Raw genomic sequence first — 22,098 nt, forward strand, 5'->3', positions numbered from 1 at the left:
AGAGAGAGAGAGAGAGAGAGAGAGAGAGAGAGAGAGAGAGAAAGAGAGAGAGAGTCTTAAACAGGGTCCACGCCCAGCAAGGAGCCCATACAGGGCTTGATCCAACAACCCTGGGATCATGACCTGAACTGAAGTCCAGACTTGGACGCTTGGACGCTCAACCAACTGAGCCACCCAGGTACCCCAAGAGAAAAGTATTTTCTACACAATTCACTGTATCATCATCGCAAATAAATTGTTTCTTGCAGTATGTTTTTGTTCCCATTAACACATTTGTGTGTGTGTGTGTGTGTGTGTGTGTGTGTGTGTGTGTGTGTGTGATTAAACTAATAGTCCATTTGGAGAAAAAAAATACTATTTATATTAAGAACATTTAGAAAGGATATCATTTTGTCTAAAGTTTTATTTATTTACATAACCTCTACACCCAATGTGGGGCTCAAACTCACTACCCTGATATCAAGAGTCACATGCTCTTCTGACTGAGCCAGCCAGGTGCCCCAAGCAAGAGTATCTTTCTATGAATTTCTCTAGCTAAATATATTCATGAATGAACAGCATACTGAAATATTTTCTTTCTTCATTACCTCTTCTAGGAATTATTTACTAAATAGTATCATTAAATAATATAAAACAACATTAACTTAGTATCGACATATGTATCTTATAGGTGGTATAATTGCCTAATCTGACTTTCTTTTCAAATAACGTAAACACCCTAACTAGTGATTGTCCACTATGGGATTAGCTTCCAATCTGAATTTCTGAAGTTCGTGGTGGGTCACAACTTTTATGATATGATTGTTGAGATTCTTAAGTTTCTTGATGTTCTTGGATCCTATTCTATTCACATTCCAGATTGTGAATGAGTCCATCTAATTCTGAATCCTAAGGTCATATGGTGCCAAATTTCTTGCTGTTTGTGTCACAGGAAGAAGAACATATTTATTTTCCTTGTGTTCTCCATGCCCCCTTTTCCCCCTAAGTTCTTTCTTTCTTAGGGTATTGCTCCTTCTGCTTCCTCTGGAGCCATTTTCTGGAGTCATCTTCTCCCTTGTAGATCTTTCTAGCTCATTTACCTGTTCTTGTATTTCTGTATCTTAAATACACTCAGAATCAATATTTACTCCTATGTTTTAATACATTATATGGCCAAAGAGCATAGGATGTGAATAAAACTGCTTGCGTTGCAATCACAGATCTACTACCTACTAGATTAGCTGTAATATAGGAGCTTTACATGACATTTCTTAGCCTCAGTTTTCTCATTTGTAAAGTATAGCTCATAATAGTATATACTGCATGGAGTAGTTGTGATACATGTATTTTTTATGTTTATTTATTTTTGAGAGAGAAAGTACAAGCAGGGGAGGGGCAGAGAGAGAAGAGAGGCAGAGAGGGTCTGAAGTGGGTTCCGCACTGATAGCAGCAAGCCTGATGTGGGGCTCAAACTCTAGACCCATAGATCATGGCCTGAGGTCCTGAGCCGAAGTAGGATACTCAACTGACTGAGCCACCCAGGCACCCCGGTAGCTGGGATCTTTAAAGTGAAATAAAAGCAGCACATTAGGGACACCTGGGTGGCTCAATCTGTTTAGGGTCTGACTTTGGCTCCGGTCATGATCTCATAGTTCGTGGGTTTGAGCCCCACGTTGGGCTCTGTGCTGACAGCTCAGAGCCTGGAGCTCAGAGCCTGGAGCCTGTTTCGTATTCTGTCTCTCCCTCTCTCTGCCCCTTCCCCACTCGTGCTCTTTCTCTCTCAAAAATAAATAAACATTAAAATTTTTTTTAAAAATCAGCACATTGTTATTGGCCCACAAAATTTCTCAATTAGGAATACCAATTACTGAAATCTGACCTTCCAAATATTTATTTTCTATTATAAAAGAACATAGCAAATATTTCAAGGGACCAAAAAAAGAGGAAAGTAAAATAAAAACATCAACAGTGTAATAATACGTAATTTCAAACATCATACATTTGTTATAAAATCATTTTTAATAATCCTGACCATTGGCACTCCTGCTAAAATTTAGAAATATCTCATAGTCACCGTTCTTTAAATTGAAAATACAATGAGCTGAATATGAGATAATATAAAATGTTAAAAAAATTAATATACATGAATTTAAAAACTTAAAATTTCAGTTCTTACAAGTGTTTGTTTCTTGTTAACTTTTTGAGAATTGGTACTTGTACATATTATAGTCTCCTTACCCTAATAATGGTAACTCCTGACAATACAACTCTGTTTTGGGGGACTCGTGGATGAGAAGGTAAGGCCATTTACCATTCTCTGGTTCATTAGGGAAAACTGTAAGTTTCAACACTTAAGGAATGAAAACTGTGTTGGTTCTTTGTTATTTTACTTAACTCATTCATATTTTTCCCTGTTGAAAGGGCAGCTGAACCCATATTAGACTACTGTACTGCTGATAGTAACTGTAACTATAATGAGTATACTGCTTATTGTAACTAATGGATGTATACCTGCTATCTAAGATGCCAGTCACCTGCCATTCTTTCTTCTGCCATATATTCTATTCCAGAAGTGTTTATTGGAGTTTTTTTTGTCTAAATAACTCAGTTATTGCAATCCTCTCCTTCCACACTTTCCATCAAAACTATCATTAAATGGTTATTGCTTTAACAGGAAGGTTATTAGTAACTTAATATGTTTTTAAGTGTAGCAGTGTCTTGTTTCTTTTGATTTTGTTAAAAAATTACTTCTTAGTGTTCTCACTACAAAGTTGCATAGATCTTCTCATCATATTTTTTCCTATAAGTTCTACTATTTTGTGTGCAATTTTCCACACCACAAGATTTTTAAACAACACACAGGTGATATTATAGAAGAAACAGCAATCTATGCCTCCAAAGAAAGCACTTTTAATAGATGGTCATGATATTAGCAGTGAAGTATGAAACAGCAAGGTTACACTTTAATCTGTCTTTCCTGACAGAGTGCTTGCCAGTTTTTAAAGCCATGACAGCTTGCCATGACTAGAACCCTAGGGGGCCTGCCCCTCATTGGGGAGATCAGTAGACAGCCACCAATATCATGGGACTCTTGGATCAACCTCAGAGAAGAAAATCAATATTTTGAGAAAGAGGAGGTAACCTGGGGAGTGATATTTGGCACTTTGCCTCATGGAGCATGTGTTACTTTGAAAAGGTACACAATTCACTGAGTGTCCTGCCAGTAGCAAAAGATAAGAGAGGCAATAAATGATAAATGAGATCATGCTAGCAAAATGTTTTAGAGTGATAAAATGTACAAAGGGCAGATAATAAATATGGATAAGAATAAAATAGTCATTTTATGGATGAGATATTGAACTCATTCTTAAGACTCTCATGAGCAAAAAAGAGATTTTCTTTGGAATAGTTGGGACAGTCTGACAATCTTGCAAAAATGCATCAATTAACAAACCTAAAAGTAAATGAACTCTTCTAGAGCTGAAAGGGCTTAAGTGTGTAGTTTGATATCATCAGTAGGCTCCCAAGAGAGATTTTCTGTATGCAGATCTCACAAAACAATTTCAGAAGATTCACACTCATCCACTCACATCACTGACAAGTACAGTTCTCAAAGACGGTTTAACAAGATAAGCTCTTCTCTTTCTTTGTGAAGTTTGAAACACTTTGCTTAGCTAAAAAGAGAACAGAAAGATCATCCATAGAGTTGTAAAGAACTAGTGAATAGTTTCTTCTTGCTTAACCATACTTTTAAATCTCATATATGAGATCATGTTTCTATTTAATTGCTTCCTTAGGTAAATAAGTACCTGTCAATTTTGGTGGCTGTTCTCAGTATGACTGGAGCACCCCAGTGCTCTGACATATTCCTGTGTTTAGACAGAAGATTCAAAGTGAGCACTGGTAGAACAGATCTTACAAACATGAAAAACAGAACTGAGTTACTTTAATTCTGTCATCGATGTGCAAATCATTTTCTAAGCTTTACAGAGGCTTTTCTTCACCTACTTCTTGCCTTTTCTTAGACATTCCATTGTAGTAATTTAAATGCATTAATCTATTACTTTTTCTCTTTTTTTTTTATCTTAATGTACCGGGGTTAGAGATACAAATTTCATCTGAAGCAAGCTCAAATAATTCCAGCCTCTTACTGATTAATCCCCAAAATGAATGTGTGTACCTCTGTCCTCATGAGTCCGGTGAAGATTGTGTACACCTGGAGTTTTAGAAATTAACGTCAATATAAAAGTAATGTTTGAGAAAGGATAAGCAATAAATGTGCTAATTTTAACCACACACACGTATTATATAACATATTATATATAACATTATATGATCATCTCTTAATATTGCCTACCCGCTGAGAAACTGCTTCCATTACAGCCCTTGGTACACCACTGTGGTCAAGAGACTTTTAAAATGTACTTTAGGATGTTTGCCAATGGAAACGATCCAGTATGTAAGAGAAAAACTGATAGTCTAAGATAAGGAAGATTTAGAGGGTGACTTTCAGTAGGTAAAAGGGTTTGACATCTGGCTTTAGATAATTATTCTGAGGGTTAATCTATCTAGGAGTGAAAGCAAAGCATGTGGGTATATAGAAGAATAGTGCTGGGTAGATGTTATTCTCTGGAAGCATCTTTAAAGTTGGTGAGGTTTTCCCATCAGTTACTCATAATACGAACCACCAATCTGCAAAACCAAAATGAGATCAAGTTTTATCTTTAGGGTATAATCCCCAACCCTTTTAATTTATCATAGGAAAAGAGAGCTAACATTTTGAGTGCCTACTCTAAGCCAGACATTGTGCAGAGGTGCAGAGTGATTTACATGTGTTGTATCTTTTAACTCAGGACAACCCTGAGGTGTGATTATGTCACGTTTCATTTAAGGAAACTGAGGTTTAGAAAAATGAAGGCACTTATCAGAGGCCATACTGTTAGGAAATGCAGATTCTGGCCTCCAAACCTGTTCTTTCTGACTCCGAAGCCAGTGTTATGCATACTTCATCATAATTGCTTTTTCCAATAAATGCATATTCATAATTTAATACTTTCACTTTCCTTGGGCTTGTGTGATAACCAACACAGAAACAAACCACTTGGCTGCTAACTGGGAAACTTTGTTATATTCTGGTATTTGTAACTAAAGTTTTGCGTTTTTTGGATAATATGAGCATAAAGTTAAATGAGGACAAAAGAAAAAAAAACAATAATAGTTTATTCAATTAATAAACCTCTAACAATTCTTTTTTATTTTGAGTCAGGAATGATTAGGAGTGTTATCAGTGCTAAGAAGACCTGCTGCTCAAATCTAATTAAGTTCAACAGCAAGAGGGGATTTTTGTTTATTTGTTTAGCAATTTTTGGTTCTTGTTCAGTGTACTGAGGAAAAGGACAATTATCTGCATTTGTAATTTTAAATATATACATACTTCTTATATGTCTTCCATTCTAAGTAATCTTTTGACTTGGAAGTTTAAAAACAATAGAGGAATTAGAAATTTATGTAAGCCAATATATGGCCTATTTTTGTGAAATCAGAGATGCACGTGGAAGAAGAACTTACATTTCATAAAATTGCATAATGTTTTAGAATAAGCATTATTTGTATTTATGAAATGCCTTTCTTCCTATAATTCCCAGCATTGCAACTAGGATAACACTTTTTCCTTTGATGGATAGAACCTAACATTTTATTAGAAAATTATCCATCTTCTGTATTCACAAGTTAATTAAAACTCAAGCAAGTTCATTTTTGCATTTTGTTTTTCTACTACTTAAGGATATATTGTTGCCTCCAAAATTTTGAACCTCATTGTGCAAAACTGCTTTACAAACCATAGGATAGATTATTAAATGAATTATAAAACTTCTCTCACCAAATTATATAATCCCTATATTTTTTGCAAGGTCTTCACTGTTTGTTACTTTGCAGGTAATATTTTGTGCTTTCTTATTTCAACATGCTGCTCAAAATATACACATTTTATACTAGTTAGCAAGATCAAATTATTTTATGACAGTAGGTAAGGTAAATCTCCATTAAGCAATGGTAATGAAGAAAAGTTATAGAGGTATAAGGATTGTTACTGGGGCCTGCAATGGAGGTTAATAAAATAGTGTTACCCTCCATCCACACATTCTCTTACCACTATCTGTTGATCCATGCAAATAGAGGAGAATCCTTCAAGCTTCTGGATAAATGAGCTGAAATAGTTCGATCCTGAGGATATTTTACAATTTTACCTCGCCATTTCATTAATGAGTGAACCTGTGTTATCTTGAAAGCTGTTCTTATAGGTATATTTTCAAAATCTCTCATTCTGTCTGATGAATTTTAAAGCATCCCCATTCTAAGATGCTGTGAGTATGCACATTGACCTGGTTTTAGCAATGTGTTCTTTAAATCCTAGTACTTTGGAAATCCACCAGATACTTAGTAAAAACCTAACTTTGCTCACCAACGGTGAGACTCTGAACAAATTATTTAATCTCTTTGAGCTTCAAAGTTCTCTTTTTAAAAGGAAAATCATATTTGGCATATGTGAATATATATGAATATAAGAGGGATTAAGTCAAAGAGTGTAGGTAAAATTCTTAGCATAGATGCTAACACATAATGAGTGTGAAAATGACAATATTATTTAAAAATTCTTTTAGTGCAGTGGTAGATATGAATAAAAACCCAAATTATTCATTTTCTGATATAATATATATCACTGAAAACATATGAAAACATGTTAAGGTAGAAGACCATTTTGCTCCATTTTCTCAAATAAAAATATTTTATTCTACCTTAAATGTGTATACTCCAAACTGAAACTTTATATTTTGTACAAAACAATTATTTTTCTTGTTAATTTATTTAATTTTAATTAGTAAATATAAATAGTTCTATGTTACACTAGATAATAACTTTTATTTTGAACTTACAAAACGCTTCACTTTCTGAAAATTATTAGCTCGAACATTTGCCTGTTTTGATTAAATACACATCAATGACTTCCCTCCCCACCCCCCACGTTCACAACCTGTGCATTCCTTTTACTTCATTCTGCTCTAAAAACAAACCTTGACCTCAACCAGCAGTCTCAGATTGATAGGCTAACCCTGACATCTGACAGGAAGGACTTACATAACTATAACCCGGCTTTCATAAACTCAACATCAAACCTTTCCTGCTAACATTAGAGTCCATACACCACCCAGTGTCCCCATAACTAGACTTTGTTTATTCTGAAAACATGTTTACCTTTGAACTAGCATTTGGTAAGTTATTTTTTGCCTTAGTTCACAATGTCTAGCTCTCTGGCTACTCAGTGGCATACTCAGTGGCATCCTGGTCTTAAAACTTGGTGCTCTACTTGGTTCTCAGAAATCTCCTAAGAACTAAAATCTGTTACTGATTATCAGTCATGAGCCTGAGGACTTACTCCTGACACATCTCCCTCAATGTTACTTGCTACTTGGAAGCTAAATTGATTTGTCTTTTTGTACCCTGGGACTACTTGTCAGCTCTTGGGAACATACTTGCTGATGTGAGACCCTGACAAATATGATTCCAAACTTTCTTCATATTCTCTTAAATTTGTTTAATGTTTTATTTATTTTTGAGAGAGAGAGCATGAGTGGGGGAAGGACAGACAGAGAGGGGACAGAAGATCTGAAGTGGGCTATGTATGCACTGATAGCAGCAAGCCCAATGCAGGGCTCAAACTCATGAACCATGAGATCATGACCTGAGCTGAGATCAGATGCTCAACCGACTGAGCCACACAGATGCCCCATTTTTATTTTTTAAAACAAGCTAAGAGTAACGGAGACTCCCCTTTCCGGTTCTTTTCTCTACCTTCCTACAAAGCCACATATGAACTTAGCTGTCCATGTTTCTCCTATCTCACTCTTTTTCATCCTTTTATGCTTATCTAGATCTGTACCTGTGACTTTTTCTTTTCTAATTTGCTTTATGCAGTGTACACGATTAGACAGGTTAAACAATTTGTAGTCTCTTTTACACACTAACATTAGACATTTCTTTCATTGACCATATGCCACATGAATGTATAGTAGATACAATGCCTGCAAGGAATATAGGGATGGATAAGTGTCAGAAGAGAGATGCCCATACTAATTTGAGAACAGACAGAAGAAATTTCTCCCAACTGGGTTTGAGAGTGGGAGCTGAACAATGTGCTCTGTAAGAACAAACATGTGTTCTCGATTTTATTTGCACTCTATTCCAAGTTCTTTACAAAGGGTTGGGTAAAATTCTAGCTGAATAGTGAAAGAACAAGAGCTTTGTGGGAAAGGTGGATTTATTCTGGTACTGAAAGCCAGATTAAGTTTTTATTCACATAGGTTTATTCCATCTAGTGGATGGAATGATGTAAATGAGCAGAGAAAATACACCAGATATGTTCAGAACATGGAGAAGTCTCGTGTGGCTTATTCAACTCTGTTTCCTGAAGAGTTTCAGAGACACAGCCAAGTTGAAGAGCTTTGGTTTAGTTTAAACATTAGGCCTAGAGATATCAATTTAGGAGCTACCATAGAGGTAAAATTTGAAGCAGAGATTGTTAATATTGCCTACTTGCGTAGGGCAGAGGAGAGAAAAGTCAAGGAATAAACTCTGGTAAATATGTATATTTAGGTGATAGAAGAAATAAGGTCCTTAAAAAAATAGATACACAAACTCCTGGATCTAGTATCTTGAAGTCCCCTTCCTACATGAAGACACTGTGTTCAGGAGAGACTAAGGATTTTGATTGATGGATGTGATGACAGAATTTGAACTCCAAATGAAGAAGAAAAAGGGAGCAATTGTAAATTTAGGAAGAGAATCAGAATATTGCAATAAAAAAAGGGTGAATGAGGAGTAGAAAAAATAAACACATACCTCTTTGTAGACATTTAATGATAAAGGAAGGCAGATAATTCCAAGGCTTTTTTAAAATATCCTGTTAAATTGTGAAATAGCAATAATTCCTATTTTTCTTTGATTGATAACATGAAATATCCTTAAAAGAAATTGAAAAAAATAAATGTTTTAATTATAAAACAATGCATTTAAAGTCAAATACTACCTCTGCATACTGCCTCCTACCTTGATGTTCAATATTTCAATTAGTCAAACCATTATAACTAAATCAATGAGTAGGCTTCAGGAATTATTGATTGAAAAAAGAAGCTAGTAGAAAATGTAGTTACAAGTAAAAAGGCTATCAAGAATATATCTTAACTTTGACATATGTTCTATTATAAAATTATATAATTAGAGGAGTTTTCAAGGCAAATTTCAGAAAGTGTTTTAAAAATAATTCTGTAAGATATAACAAAGCATTTTCTAAATGTTTTAATAAGAATGATATTATTTTATAATATTTATGGAGATTATTCAAGTATTACATACTCTTCAAAAAAGTCCAATGTGCTCCCTCTCAAAGACAAGTGAAAAAAAAAAAAACAAAAAAAAACCTTGGATTTTATAATCCACACCAGGATGGAGTTTCTAATGATGTCCAGAATATTCAGAATATGTACTGTATATTCATTACATACTAGACATGGTGCTGGGGGATTTCACAAGTATAGTCTTATTAAAGCTTCATAACAACCCAGTGACAAGTATTTGTATTTTCTGTGTGAGAAAGCCCCGTTTAAATATTTGAGGTAGGACATAACCAGCAAGTGACCAAAAGGTTCAATCGGGGATGATGTCTCATAATTGACATCTTGTCTCATTCACTAACACATGCAAGTATTTGTTTATTTGTTTGATCCTCATTCAATAAATATATACCATTCAATAAATGCTTATTAAGCATCAATTGTGTGCCAGTAGGCACTGTCATGTTAGGTTATGAAATATATTCTGGTAATTCTTTAAGCTGATCAATCTGCACCTCCTGATTCTACAACTTTACATGATTACCTTTCTTGGCTAGGAAGTACTGATCAAGATTAAGCATTGTACCCAAGGATGGCACTGTTCCTTTCAATTCAGCTTGACAAATAACTATGTGTCAAGCAGATTTTTTTAGGTGCAATGCTTATAGAGGTGAGAGAATGTAACATTGTCTCTGTTCTTTTGTGATTAAAGTCTAGTGGGGAACACGGATGATAAATAAGTAACTACTAGTGTGATGAGTGTTATGAAGGAAGAATTACAATGTGCAGTGGGAGAATCCGATCAGCCTCAAATGCTTTCCTACAGGAAACTTGACAACAAGAGGACAATGGGAAGAAAATTTTTATAGAGATAACTGGTTTCGTTTTCAGGAGCAATATCTCTTGATTACTCTTTTAGGACATTAAATAGAAAAGCAATATTTTGCTATAGTCGTCACAACTGCTAAAATTTATTCTTCCAGTAATTCTACTTGTAACAAAATGCTGAGAACACAGAACACAGAATAGTCTCAAAAGAATATTCATTTCAGGTTAAGAAATTATCTATCTGAGCTTACATGGCATCTAGTAGCTCACAGTGTAACTTCTAAATTATAATACTAAAATACAGTTTTAAAAAGGATTAGAAAAGCTAAAAGTAATCACAAAAACAAATACAAAACATACAAAATATGTTGATATAAATATATAAATATATTTATATATATGTATAAATATAAAATCTATTGACATGTCTGGGAAGAATTGAAATTAACTTCAAGACCTATGGAGAGGTAGATATTACAGCCATGTTGGGATTGACAGTCAGGCCTGGGTATGCAAAGATAACAAGGGACTTGGTATGTAAACTTACAGAGTTTAGAATTTATGGGTGAGAGAGACATTAATATAAACCACTGTACTAACGAATGAAAAATTACAATCCCAAAAACACAATTATGTGGTCAAATTTGTGTTAAAATGTGCTGTGTGCGTATTATAAATCTACACAACATGAAATTTAAAAAATGCACAAAACTATTATGAAATGCATTTATGTAAAATTTGTGTAATTAGGAAATAAACACACAAAAGTAGCACATAATACATAGTATAAAATTTTGGTTTTCTTTTTATGTACACATAGGCATATCACAAAGAATGAAAGCTTAAAAAGAACACATATACTATTTATGAGCGGCAGAATTATGATGATTTCTAGGTTCTTCTTTCTTTTCTGCATACTCCAAAATACCTGCCATAAGGATGCATTACACTTATTCCAAATTTAACAGAAACATTAAAGTAATATATATTAGTGAATCTGGGGGAAGAAGTTTTGCATGCAAAATGTTAAGGCATGATGGTTTAATTTGTTAACATGAAGGGCTTCTTTTTGTTGGCTGCTATTATGCAAGGCTATTGCAGTGCTGTCAATTTCTTTTTAATCTCTAGTTTTGGTATGCCTTTTGTATCTTTCAATGAGGGTATTGTTAGTACCTTATAAATGAAATAATACATTTAAGATGGCAAGCACGGGGGTGCCTGGGTGGCTCAGTCGGTTGAGCGTCCGACTTCGGCTCAGGTCACGATCTCACTGTTCGTGAGTTCCAGCCCCGCGTCGGGCTCTGTGCTGACTGCTCAGAGCCTGGAGCCTGTTTCAGATCCTGTGTCTCCCTCTCTCTCTGACCCTCCCCCGTTCATGCTCTGTCTCTCCCTGTCTCAAAAATAAACAAAACGTTAAAAAAAAATTTTAAGATGGCGAGCACAATTCTTGATGCAATGTAGTAGTAGGTAAATTTCTCTTCCATCTACTTTCATTTTATTTATTTGGTTATTTGAAAAGAAATTTTTGGGGCGCCTGGGTGGCTCAGTCAGTTGAGTGTCCAGCTCTTGATTTTAGCTCAGGTCATGATCTCAGAGTTGTGGGATCCAGCCCCTTGTCAGACTCTGCACTGGGCATAGAGCCTGCTTGAGATTCTCTGTCCCTCTCCCTCTACCACACCCCCACTTGCACTCTTACACTCTAAAATGAAAAAGTAATAATAATAAAAATATAAATAAATAAAAATATAAATTTCCATTTTGGAATTAATTTTAGATTTATAGAAAAGTTGCAAAAATAGTACACAATTTCCAGTTTCCCAAATTTTTTAACTTTTTAAAAAATATTTATTTATTTATTTTGGGCGAAGAGTGCAAGTGGAGGAGGGGCAGAGTGATGGAGACAAAAGATCTAAAGTGGGATCTTCGTTGACAGACTTGACTGCTGGAGCGCGATACAGGGCTTCAACTCATGAACCACACGCAAGATCATGACGTGAGCTGAAGTCGGATGCTCAATTGACCGAACCACCCGGGTGCCCTGCAGTTTCCCCATTATTAACATCAGGATATCATCTACCTTAGAGATAGCATGGCTCAGTTGGTTAAGCATCCAACTCTTGATTTTGGTTCAGGTCATGTTCTCATAGTTTGTGGGATTGAGCCCCCGTCGGGCTCTGCACTGACAGAGCAGGGACTGCTTGGGATTCTCTCTCTCCCTGTCTCTCTGCTCCCCCCACCCCAAATAAGTAAACTTAAAAAAAAAAAGATATCAGCTACCTTCACTTTACTTATTCAATCCCTACAAACCCTTGTTATCTTCAAAGAAATATCTTCTTACAAATACTTGAAATTCTTGCATATGAAAACTAATCCTGGTAACATTTTTCAAAATGTAAAGAAATATGATTTTAAAGTAGAATGATAGGGGCACCTGGGTAGCTCAGTCAGTTAAGCATCTGATTTTGGCTGAGGGCATGATTTCACTGTTCATGAGTTCAAGCCCCACATCAGGCTTTCAGCTATCAGTGCAGAGCCAGCTTGGGGTCCTCAGTCTCCCTCTCTCTCTGTCCCTCCCCATTTGTAGTCTTTCTCTCAAAAGTAAAATAAACATTAAAACAAACAAAAAAAACTCAAGTGGAATGATAAACTTTATATATGATTCAATCTATATAATGAGAATGAATAATTTCATATTGTGAAATGTTATATTTCAAAGAACGGGAAAATTATATTGCTCATTTTCAACTATTGGCACTGAGACTCCTATCCTCTTTGCCAAATCCCACATACTTTATGTTTGCCACTGTCTATATCATACCTTTCAGTAACAAGCTCAACACATATTGGATAGGAGCTTCTAAGATCCTGAGTTTTATCTCTGTGCATAGCTTATAATTCAAATATATAGTAATATATATATGTGTTACATATATATTTGTTACATATATATGTATATTTGTTACATATATCTATGTTACATTTCTAGAGGATAGATATTATACCATGCAGTATTTCTGACACATTTTTAAACCCAGGAAGATGCTGGATGAAGCTAATAGAAAGTTCTGATTTAAGCATGTGTAAAGAGATCTTAAATTTTATGTTGACTCATTTGTTAGTAACAACATTAAAATGTACAGAATGAAAGTCAATAGTTTGAAATTAGTCAATAAGCTATTTTTGCCTTAGTTTAGAAAAGTCTAGGAAAAAAGTTATCACAGTTGCAACCATTGCATATGTTTTGCTTGTTAAAGAACTAAACAAAGTAAACTTGTATTCATTCAAGCTTTCACTGGAATTTTTAGGCTTTGTAATCATTCTACAATGCAGAAAGCAGTCCTGATGGCATTGAATTAAGAATCCAATTTTGTTATTTTTGTTTGGGTATTTGTTTACAGATAATAGTATAATTATGGTCATAGAATTACATATCTGTAATGAATCATACAAACTATTCCAAGTCTTCATTTGAGAGAGACATAGAGTTAGGGGTGTTAAATGTTATGTAAGACCCTACTGTATACTCACATTTCATGCTCCACAATAGAATATCAGTAGAGCAGGCTTTTCACTAAATAGTATGTATATTTAAAATGCATGGAATCTGTGTAATATCAAATTTATTGGAACAAAAAAGTAATCCATTTTCCTCCCTGTTCCTATTTTTCACCGAGCCAAAAACAAATGTAATCAGATTTTACTTTTTATACTTTTGTCAAATATTCTAAATACAGAATAGCATTTTTAAAACTTATAAATGCCATCAACAGTGGTTTTTCGATGGATTTTCTTCCTTCTCAATTCAAATGATTTAATTTTGTATATGCAACTTTATTTCTGTCCAAATTCATTTTGAGTTGTTTCTTCATAGGCCCTCGTCTCCTCTGATCTGTTCATTTTAATTGGCCAAATAATCGCATCTCATTCAGCTTAGGTAATTGGTGGCTGGTCAATTACTAATATTTTACTTAAAATAATTTGAGTATTTTCAATATATTTGAGGTTTTAACTGAAACTGTATTCAATAAAAATGAGCATTTTCTAAAAAGTACTCATACCCTAGATAGTCCAAATTAATGACAGACTATTCCTAATTCTTGGGAAAAGTAACTGAAGTGAAAGCAAAGTGGTTTGTGGCCTAAGCATAAATTGTTCAGCTGAAACCTGGGTTGCTTTAGCATACTGTAAGTTGAGTTCATGGTGGATTGGGTTAAGCTGCCTTAAGTCTGGTCCTACTTTTTAAATTTGACTTAACATAATAAGAAGTAAATGTTTTCTGCTTTGTGCTTTTAACTTTGTAAGGATTGGAAAATATCAGTGAACTTGTAGGGGGAAGACTCACCAAGCATAGCAGATCCAGGCCTCTAGACAGAAAGGCTGGAGACATCTGTAATCTGCCTGGAGACTAAACAGAAGGAAAAATATTGTCCTTCCTCTGCTCATACAGGCCCTCACTGCAGGTTGAAAGAGCATCTCCGGTGCGCACTTGTATTTAACAGGCCTTGCCCTCGTATGGTCTGTTGCCAGGAATAACAATAAACAGTAGCTCATTACACAAGGTGCCATCTCATTACATGAGGAGCTACTCTGGCGTATTAAAAACAAAATACTGAAAGCCTAAAAGAAAACATGACTGAAACTAAATGCAAACAACTGTGCCTTTTATTTTAGATATATTGATCCTCTACAAAAGAGTGGCATACTTAATGAATATCCTTAATGATTTTACAGTGGGGCAAATTATCTATGAAAGGAACATGATTTAAAAAGACGGTATGATCTGGCACCCAGTGAAATCCAATATTCTTGCAAGCAACACCAAGTCACTATGTTATAATTCTCAGGGAGCAAGAAAGCTACAAAATCAGGAAGGGAAATAAAATTACTTTGTTTTAGCCATAGTTTCAAAGTCGACTAAAATGCTTACAGGGTGCCATGAAAGTATTTCCCAAACCAGCCTAATCCTGTTCTTAGTAATTACTTCCTCCCTTTCAGGCAAAATACAGTTGACAGAAAACAGCAAACTATTTTTAGGGGATTTAACAGGAATGAAGTATCATATGCAAAGAAAATTTTCATTACTTTAAATCATAACCTTTTGAGATTTTATTTTCTGGAACCTTTTCAAATACTTAAGATATGATTGGGCTATAAAAGGTTAAGTTAGAAGGAAGACAAATCACTCAAATTCTTGAGATTGGGGTTCTGTGAATAGTGTACAGATACTCAAAGAATTTGAAAGTGAGCAAAAAAAATGAAAGTGAGCAGAGCAGAAAAAAAGTCATGAATATATAGAAATGGTTGATACACATTAAAGAAAAAGACATTAAGTTTGGATGAAACAAAGTAAGGTTTTGGGTTTTACAAATAAAAATGTAGGAATTTCTGTTATGTAACAAAAGTTTAGTGTATTTCTGGACACAACAGATAATGTGATTTGTATCCTTCCAGAGATGTAACTGGCCAAATAATTTTCTGCAGAGAAAAAAAAAGGCTATCACATACTTCTCTTGAAAGCCCTAATCTCTATTTTGACATTGTCTAGATTCTGTAAGAACACAGATTTAGACCACTTGTTATGGTCAAAGGACTTTCTAGTAGACCTCTATCAATCCCAGTGGAGGTATCAACCCTTCTTCCTATAGAATTACTGAATTATTGCTATTATAGAATTATTCCTGTAGAAATGTGAAGATGAAAGAAATTTTAGTACGAATGCAGTTCAGCCATTTCTGTTTACAATATAAGAAAACTAACACTCGGAAGAAAAAGAAACATTTCAATAGTGGAACTTATTTAACCTTTAAAGGAACATTATGGAATTTATATTATTACCCTATTGTCAAAAATATAATGTTCAAAGTGTTTAAAAAATTTGCCATGGGTCTCTCAGCCAGATGTCAATGCATTTCAAATTCAAACATTATAATGGATCATTTCATTCTCAAGACCACAGCAATATGAGAAAATGTAGTGGATGCAAGGTTAAACTCTCCTGATACATTTTCAGTAATTTTCAGAGCCTGTACAGGGGGATGTTTATTGCAGTAGATTAAAAAATATAATAGAAATAAATGATATATATATTATATATATCATAAAAGAAAATAATGTATAATGTTTGAATTTTCCTCCTATCCCTACCTCATCTCATACTCTTACCTTAGTGCAGAGATAGGGAAAAAAATTGCAAAAAGTTACCTTAGTCATAAAGAGTAAGATGTATTGTAATGGGATGTTTTTGATTACAAAGAACATCTGAGAGAGTTTTTAATTAAAATTCATTGTAATGACTAATGGAGCCATGGGAACAAGAGAGATTGTGAAGACAGGCAGTAAATTGGAGAAGGTGGTGTGGTTTACAAGAGAACTGTGCTCCTATTCAAGTTTTCCCTTTAACTTGCTCTATGACCCTAAATAGTTATGGAGGACCAACCCAATGCAATAACGAAGGATTTTTAGCTCTTGTGTTTATGTCTTTGGGTAATCCTCTGCCTTTGGGGCCAGACCAGGGGGGGTGGGGAGGGGGGAATCTGTGACTTGCTTCTAACTAACAGTATTTGCCAAAGGTGATGGGATGGATTTACACTGTATAAGATTTGGTTTTAACAGACTGAAACAAGAGACTCTTCTTGTGGCTCAGTAAACTAAGTGGCCATGTTGGAGAATCACATGTGGCAGAGAACCATGGACAGCCTCTAAGAACAGGGGGAAAAAAAAGAAAAAATAAAACAAAACAAAACAGTGTCCTAGAAATATAGCTATGAGGAAATGAATTCTATCAACAACTTGAATGAGCTTGGGAGGAGAATCTACTCCAGTATAGCTTCTTAAGGAGAAGGCAGGCTGTGACACCCTGAGCAGAACACCCAGCTATGCTATGCCTATAGTCCTGACCTATGAAGACTGTGATATACAAAACACATTCACGGTCATTTGTTATGCAGCAACAGAAAACTAACACAGGGGTTTACCCTAATTTCTTTAGGACTGAGTGGAAACACTGCATGCATTTTTAATACTTATTTTTTCTAAAATGTTTCTTGGTTGTAGGAGTCTAGAATTTAAAGGTTGTACTCTGAGAAGTCAATGCTGTCATTTAAGCAAGAAGATTGTGAGTCTGAAATAGAAATCCATGAAGGCATGTATGGTACAAGAACGAAAAAAGAAAGGGCTGAAGTTTAACTCTGTGTCACCTCCTATATGGGGTTTCTTATTTAATGACCTCTTTAAAGTAGTCTGAATATGGAGTTCCTGGGTGGTTCAGTTAGTTAAGCACCCAACTTCAGCTCAGGTCATGATCTTGCAGTCCGTAAGTTCAAGCCCCACGTCAGGCTCTGTGCTGACGGCTCAGAGCCTGGAGACTGCTTCAGATTCTGTATCTCCCCCTCTCTCTGACCCTTCCTTGCTCATACTCTGTCATTCTCACTCTCAAAAATGAATAAATGTTAACAAAAATTTTTAAAGTAGTCTGAACAGTTTCTCCTGGAGCCAATAGGCAGATTTCCTAAGTAGACACAGCTATCCATTATCCCTGAACTTTGGGAAAGTGTCCCAGAGACCTCAGGGAGATATGTCTGATCGCTCTGGTAGATGATCCTCCTAAAACTGACAGAATACTGCATCCTTAAATACAGAGTTAAATGCATTTAACCTTCCTCCACCAACATTAGATTCAATCTTCAAATTCTAGGATAACTAGCAGTGCTTGTAGACTTGTTCAGGTCTCCTTAATGCTATAAACCAAACACAACAATCACTGTACATCCGAAACCATAAGAGACTGTATTCTGCTTTTACAAGGACTTCCTCCTACAAAGTTCACAAAGCTGAAGTACATTTTTTTTTTTTTTAGGTCATAGAACAAAACCAGAACGTGCAGTTTTAATTAATTTAAATAATCCTCACTCCACGCTTACTATCTGGTCTATTGTTCAAAAAGATTGGAATAGGATGTGTTTTCCTACAATTAGGAATGATTCTTCTTCAAAAGCAAGGACTCACGAAATAACAGTTTGCTGCTTTATGGCTACCATTTTATATTTTTATTATTATATTTTAATAACACATATATCTTATTTGTATTTTTAACCTGGCACACTTATGATGCCTCAGCATCTCCCATGAAGAAAGTTGAGAAAACCAAACATTTTGTAGTTGAGAAACGTGAGCTACTATATACAATTTTCTGTTAAACTAACATGAGTGGGGCACCTTGGTGGCTTGGTCAGTTTAGTGCCTGAGTCTTGATCTCAGCTCAGGTCTTGATCTCAGGGTCATGAGTTCAATCACCATGTTGGGCTCTGCACTGAGTGTGAGGTCTACTTAAAAACCACAATAGCAACATGAGTGAAACATAAGCACCTACTCGTTAGGAATTTCTTTACTTTCAAGTAAGTATGCTAATTTAATAAAGACCTCTCACTAGGTCATTAAATGTTATCTAAATATCTTCTCTGCTTTCTTGCCTTTTCTGTTCTGCCCTCTTTTATCTTGCCATTCTGCCTCCAAACACGCTGGGCCTGAGTTCTTATAAAATGCATGTAATTTAAACTTTGCTTCTCTTTAATAATCTCTGGGGATGTTGGAAAAAGCAAAGTTTTATACATATTAAAACTAAAATGTGAACTGCCAGTTTGGAATGTAGACAAGAATTGGTAAAGTTATGTGAGGGTAGGAAATGGGTTTCCTTCCTGAAAGTTTAATTTGGTGGTATTTTCTGGAAGGTGCCTGGAGCACTTGTTAACATTCATAACATGCTAACAAGATTTATTTTCATAGAGAATATAAATTGGGCAGGAGAAAGCTTTGTGAATGAACAACAGACTGGTATGGAGAAACGCAGGAATGTGGTTCTACCTACTGCCCTTCCTTTTTCAAACATACATGGACACCTTCATGCCTGAGCCCTTCATTTTCTCTCTTTCCTCTTTAGTTCTCTATTTCCCTTTCAGCCTCCATTTGTATTCCTTTTTCCCAAAGCCTTTTAGTATATACTTCAACACTATACAACACTGTACATTTCTGTCTATCCTAACAACCTTAGTAGTATCTTTTTTATTATTATTATTAATTCAACACATTTAAAATGATCATCATATACTATAGTTCCTTAACACTTAAATTCAGTGTCTCTATCAATCTGAATTATACTTTAAGCACAAATATTTCATCAAAATATATTTGTCATTTTATTTTTAGATATTTATTATATGAAGCATATGTGTATGGGTGTGTGGTAAGATTAAAAACAATCAGATCACCATTACTGGATATTTCATTTATAACTTTCACTTAATTGCAAAGTTAATATTGTAAACATGTCTAATATTTGTGTGCCATTTATTATTTTCACGTCATTGTGTTTTTATGAACATTTCGCGAGCTTTGTTCTTTGAGTTCAGAGTATTCACAGAGCACTGGGTCACTGATTATTTCTGATCAAGTCAACAAGTATCCTCATCTTCTGAAATAGTCTCAAGAGCTGAGCAGTGAATTCAGATCTGAATCTCACTTTTATCTCCAGTTTCACCTTGTTGCTAGGAGTATTCAGCTTCATTTTCAGAAATTATATAAAAGAAAGCCAATTTCATGGGGAACTTTGCAGAGCCATGAATAGGACTCAAACATGAATTTCAGATTTTATATATTTCTTATGGTCTCAAGAACACATTCACTTGTTCCTGAAATTCCTGTTGTATAGGGAGTTTTTAGGGGACACGGTTTATTTTCAGCTGCTTAAGAAACTAACACTGAAGATGCAGATAGTTTATTTATTTATTTATTTATTTATTTATTTTCAACGTTTATTTATTTTTGGGACAGAGAGAGACAGAGCATGAACGGGGAAGGGGCAGAGAGAGAGGGAGACACAGAATCGGAAACAGGCTCCAGGCTCTGAGCCATCAGCCCAGAGCCCGACGCGGGGCTCGAACTCACGGACCTCGAGATCGTGACCTGGCTGAAGTCAGACGCTTAACCGACTGCGCCACCCAGGCGCCCCTGATGCAGATACTTTATAATTGAGATACTTCTTGAGATTTGCACTTCAAAACATAGCCACACAAAATAAAGCACATTTTATAATCACTAACCACTTTTGAAATTGAGAATTCATTTTCTGGCAAGAGCTGTGTAATTTTTAAAAATCTATTATTTCTTCAAACCCAGGGCAGTTCAGCAAAGAGAAATAAGAATAGTTTTACAGTGCCATCTGTTTAATACACATGTTCAGTCTGAATCTAAATATCTGGCTTTCTGTAAACAATTGAACAAAGTTTCTTTTGATTCTTTGGAAAAAAATTTGTTTGTATCACTGTTGATCTTTTCCATTCAATTTCAAAATAATACATCTTCACTGAAGAAACCATGACTTTTGTAACAGTAAAAAGAGCAAAATAATATTTATATTAATTCCCATTTCACAGAGGCCAGATCATGGACCCAGAGCCAGACTGCCTGGATTATAATCTCAACTCCAGCCCTTACAAAATATCTAAATTTAGAGAAATTACCACACTAGCCTCAGTTTGCTCATCAATAAAATGGAGTTGGTAACAGTGCATAAATAACAATGTTATTTTGAGACTGAGTACTGAACTCCCTGACATACCATAAAACCCAGCGAGTGTTACTAATACCATTATTATTAAAATCAAATTACTTTTTAATTGCATAACGTTTTGTGATAATTTTATGATGTCATTTTAATTTTTTTCACATGGAAGTGAAAAAAAATACACTACGTTATTTAGGCTTATTGATAAATATGGTAGTAATTAAATATCTACAGATATACATCTAAGTTAAAGCAAAAGTCAGTAAGTATTGGGGCACCTGGGTTGCTCAGTTGGTGACAGCTCAGAGTCTGAAGACTGTTTCCCATTCTGTGTCTCCCTCTCTCTCTGCCCCTCCTCTGCTTGTGGTCTCTCTCAAAAATAAACATTAAAAAAAAATCAGTAAGTATCAGAATTTCCCATTTTTCCTTACACATATAAATACTTGTAGAGAACTTAAAGGTCCAGGCCTGTGTATCCCATAATGAAACAAGAGGCATTTATAACTCACTTTTTCTCCCACTAACAAAAGCAAATAAATACACATAAATGTGCATATCAACACAAATGTAAGTATAGATATTTCTCAATCTGCACTGTATTTTAGTTTATTTTTCCTCCGGTGTCTTTTTCAGTATCCTTCATAAGGAGTATCTATTACAGCACACCCATTAGTTTATTTGTGCTAGCATTTATATGGGCTAGCATACTCAAGAGACTCTCAGAGTATCATCAAAGGGTAAATGACAAGTATTTACTGGCTGTATTTATATGTCAATAAATGAATATCAGCCGTTAAATAATTTAAAAGAGGAAAATAGGAAAAAAGAATATGGAAGAGAAGGTAACTATCATTCAAGGGTATGCTTTAGAAATAAGGAATTATCTAGGGAATACAATGTTATTTATAACTTAAAGCACATGGGGCATTTAAAAAACCAATATCTGAAAGGCATTAATCTATAATCATGCTAATACTTTACCATTCTTTGTTAAGAAATTACTGCAATGCTCCCCATATATGGTGATATCTAATGAGTCACTTCATACTTTACAATTATGAAAACACTTAATTTTAGTTTTAAATAGACTAAAGAACATAAAGAAATATCACTGTATTAAATTTTGTATGTAAACTGTAACCTAGATTTTTGGAGCAAACAAAAAGAGCTATACTTTCATCACCTAGTCTCTGTGCCTTAGTTTCATTATGTATAAAGAATCATATAAAATCATATTTAATGCCCTTTCCATTGCCAAACTTCCAGTTCTACATGTTATTTTAAAATAAGCAAGAATTATATATTTTTTATGATACCTAATATGTTCTTTTTGAAATTTAATGA

The 22,098-nt window shown here is 34.8% G+C and overlaps 1 long non-coding RNA gene across 2 annotated transcripts; it reads right to left on the minus strand.

Annotated features, from left to right (window-relative positions):
* Nucleotides 1-1,743: 1,743 nt before the first annotated feature.
* Nucleotides 1,744-21,060, minus strand: LOC123384334. Of its 2 annotated transcripts, XR_006595258.1 has the most exons (4): nucleotides 21,033-21,060; nucleotides 14,539-14,601; nucleotides 8,878-8,998; nucleotides 1,744-4,195 (listed from the first exon to the last, which is right to left on the minus strand). It is a non-coding gene; the product is annotated as an uncharacterized LOC123384334 (long non-coding RNA). The 2 variants fall into 2 exon arrangements; XR_006595256.1 differs by lacking the exon at nucleotides 21,033-21,060 and having other exon boundaries at nucleotides 14,539-16,672.
* Between the last annotated feature and the right edge of the window lie 1,038 nt (nucleotides 21,061-22,098).

This window comes from Felis catus, chromosome A1 (assembly GCF_018350175.1).
Source record: "Felis catus isolate Fca126 chromosome A1, F.catus_Fca126_mat1.0, whole genome shotgun sequence".
Lineage (NCBI taxonomy): Eukaryota > Metazoa > Chordata > Mammalia > Carnivora > Felidae > Felis > Felis catus.